Below are 3,233 nucleotides of genomic sequence, written 5' to 3'. Positions count from 1 at the left end.
CTATTTCACTGTTGGAGAAGATTTTGGACACACTTTATTCTACTTAATAATTTGTTTGAAGCCAAACCAAGGGGCATAGCGGCGTTGGCAAGGATTCGGAAGACACTCCTGACTTGAATAGTGCGTGTGTTGTGGACCCTATATACGAGCTATTAGAGAAAAAAATAAAAAATAAAAAATTGTTGGAATCCTTGGACCTAATTTTTCAAAATCAAATTCTATTAATTTTATTAATAGAAATTAAATTATTTTATTTTATTTTTTATATTTTTTTGGGTTAAGTCAATTTATTCAACCAAATGAAAAACTATACATGCCATTAATTTGTTTTTGGGTAAAATTAATTTTATTAATTTTTGTCATCATAAAATCATATATTTTGTTTGTTGTATTATATATATATTTTTTATATTGTTGAATATGTTTACTAATAAGTATGAATCCGAATATGAAAACTTAAAAAGAAGAAAAAATAAATAAACTAGTTAAATATCAAAAAAGAGTTATTGATAAATTTGTTACAATTAATAATGAAAGCACAACAAAAAAAATTAGGTGAAAAATCAATAAATGAACCATAAAAAAAAGAAATCAATTATTTTCAAGTCTTCTAAAGGAATTAGATGAATAATTATACATTAATGTAAGAAAAATATATTAGTGACTAAACCTGCTATAAGAATGAATAATCTATACGAATAATAATAATAAAAAAAAAAAAAAAAAAAAGGAGGAAAAAAGTGAAATAAAAAATCATATTCTATTTGAAAAAATATCTTGATCAAAAAATAAGAGATTATTAGTAAAATATAGCCCCGTTAGATTTAATGATTCAATTATCCTAAACATGAGAACTCTAGGCATATTTCATGTTCAAAAATTACCAATTGTAAGAAATATGATAGAAAATGGCCAGTATATTCAAAAGATTTGGATAGAGTGTTTAGGTTTTGTCACAAGTAATTTAATTCTATGTAATATTTATCATGAGTCATGACAAGAGTGAAAATATTCTTTTAAATCATCAAGAGATTTTTTTTCTTCACAGTATTCTTATCTTATTTCTCAATTTTTAGTTGCAATGTCGTAAATTAGTTTTTTCTACTTAGGTTTTAAACTTTTAACTATATATTTAAACGGAATGGGAGAAACCTTCCATATTCTTCTAAGACTCCTACTACATATTTATTTATTTTTTTTATTTTTTAGTAATGCTTGGATCCTGTCATGGCCCAATAAGGATTTGCCACATCTCCATTTCATTAAAAAAATATAAAATATGAATTATACCCATTTAACTGACCCGTTTTGTAACAAGAGTGGACGCAATATGCAACAAATACGACAAGTACGACATCGACAAACACAATGACCTCAACATCTCCGGCGACGATGCTTTTTCCCGTCTTTTTGCCGCCGTCGAGGCCGACCTCAATCAAGCCCTCCAGGTACCCCTCCTCTCTCTCTCTCCAGACTCATATGCTCTAGAGCTAGAGTTCTTTTCTCTCTCTATATATAATATGCAACTGTGTTTCTTTATGTGTGTAGAGATCGGACGCTGTGGCAACAGAGAAAAATAGGGCAATAGTTGTCGCCATTAATGCTGAGATACATAGAACGAAGACTCGCTTGCTTGAGGAATTTCCCAAATTGCAAAGATTAGCGCTTAAAAAGGTCTTTTCCTAGTCTGTTATGTTTATATATATATATATTAATTGTTATGTTTTGTTCTTATTGTTTTCTGATACCTTACCTTCTGTTTGGTTGCCCAGAAAATTGAAGAAAGTAAAATTATTTGATTTATTTTTACATTGGTTTTGAAAAAAAAAAAAAAACATTGATGAAATTGGGGACAATAGAAGGACAATACGAAAGTATACAAACCAGTGGTGACAGTGAGTGATTGAAGATTCCGGCGGTGTGTGTCAGATTCCGGCAATAGGGTAAATCACGTTCCTCTCCGCCGGGCAATTGGGTAAATCCGGTATGTGGAGATGAGTAAATCACGTTCCTCTCCGCCGGACTCCAGGAATTCTAGAACGCCGTTCTGCCTTTCAACAGGTTCCAGCGAGTTTGAGGTCGTAGTGGAGAGATTTCATCGCCGGGACGAGGTGGGCGATGAGGCTCTTGTCTGCGTGGCCATGATTTCGTTGCCGACGGCGATTCAGTTGATTTTGGTTTTGGGTAGAAAAGGGAGATCGCGGTGGAGAGGACAGCGAAGAGTCGGTGAGAACAGATCCGGCGGAGACAAGAAGGATGACAGATAGATGATAGCAGAGAGCCGGCGAGACAGATCCGGCAGTTGGAGATGGCGGCTGTGAGACAGATCCGGCAGCGGCAAGACTGATCTGTGAATCTGTGATGAAGAAAAGGAAACACACACAGGGGAGGAGAGAGAAACAAGGAGAGAGAAACAAAACGGGTTAGTTAAATGGGTATAACCCATGTTTTATTTTTTTAATGGAATGAAGATGTGGCATATTTTTATTGGGCCAAGTTAGCTTGGAGGACAAGAATTACTCTATATTTTTTTTTTCCTCACACATTTTCTCACTATTTCACTTTTGGAGAAGATTTTGGACACACTTTATTCTACTTAATAATTTGTTGGAAGCCGAACTAAGGGATATAGCGGCGTTGACAAAGATTCGAAAGACACTCCTGACTTATATAATGCGTATATCGTGGGGCCAATATACGTGAAAAACAAAAAAAAAAAAAAAAAAATTGTATTAATCCTTGGACCTAATTTTTCAAAATCAATTTCTATTAATTTTATTAATAGAACTTAAATTATTTTATAATTTTATATATATATACATATTTGGGGGTAAGTCAATTTATTCAACCAAATGAAAAACAATACATGCTATTAATTTTTTTGGGTAAAATTAATTTTATTAATTTTTGTCATCATAAAATCATATATTTTGTTTGTGAGTTGTAATATATATATATATATATATATATATATATATATATTGTTGTTGAATGTGTTTACTAAAAAGTTTGAATCCGAATATGAAAACTTAAAAAGGAGAAAAAAAAAAAATAATAAACTAGTTAAATATCGCAAAAGAGTTATTAATAAATTTGTTACAATTAATAATCAAAGGACAATAAATAAATAAATAAAAATCAATAAATGAACAACCATAAAAAGAGAAATCAATTATTTTCAAGTCTTCTAAAGGAATTAGAAGAATAATTATACATTAATGTAAGAAAAAGAT

The 3,233-nt window shown here is 31.0% G+C and overlaps 1 long non-coding RNA gene across 1 annotated transcript; it reads left to right on the top strand.

Annotated features, from left to right (window-relative positions):
* The first annotated feature begins 1,335 nt into the window (after nucleotides 1-1,335).
* Nucleotides 1,336-2,496, top strand: LOC132286647 (uncharacterized). Its single transcript, XR_009472830.1, has 2 exons — nucleotides 1,336-1,448; nucleotides 1,549-2,496. It is a non-coding gene; the product is annotated as an uncharacterized LOC132286647 (long non-coding RNA).
* Nucleotides 2,497-3,233: the final 737 nt, after the last annotated feature.

This window comes from Cornus florida, unplaced genomic scaffold (assembly GCF_030987335.1).
Source record: "Cornus florida cultivar Cherokee Brave unplaced genomic scaffold, ASM3098733v1 CherokeeBrave_3.0.0_Hap2_Chr02, whole genome shotgun sequence".
Taxonomy (NCBI): domain Eukaryota; kingdom Viridiplantae; phylum Streptophyta; class Magnoliopsida; order Cornales; family Cornaceae; genus Cornus; species Cornus florida.
This window is presented reverse-complemented; position numbering and strand designations above follow the sequence as displayed.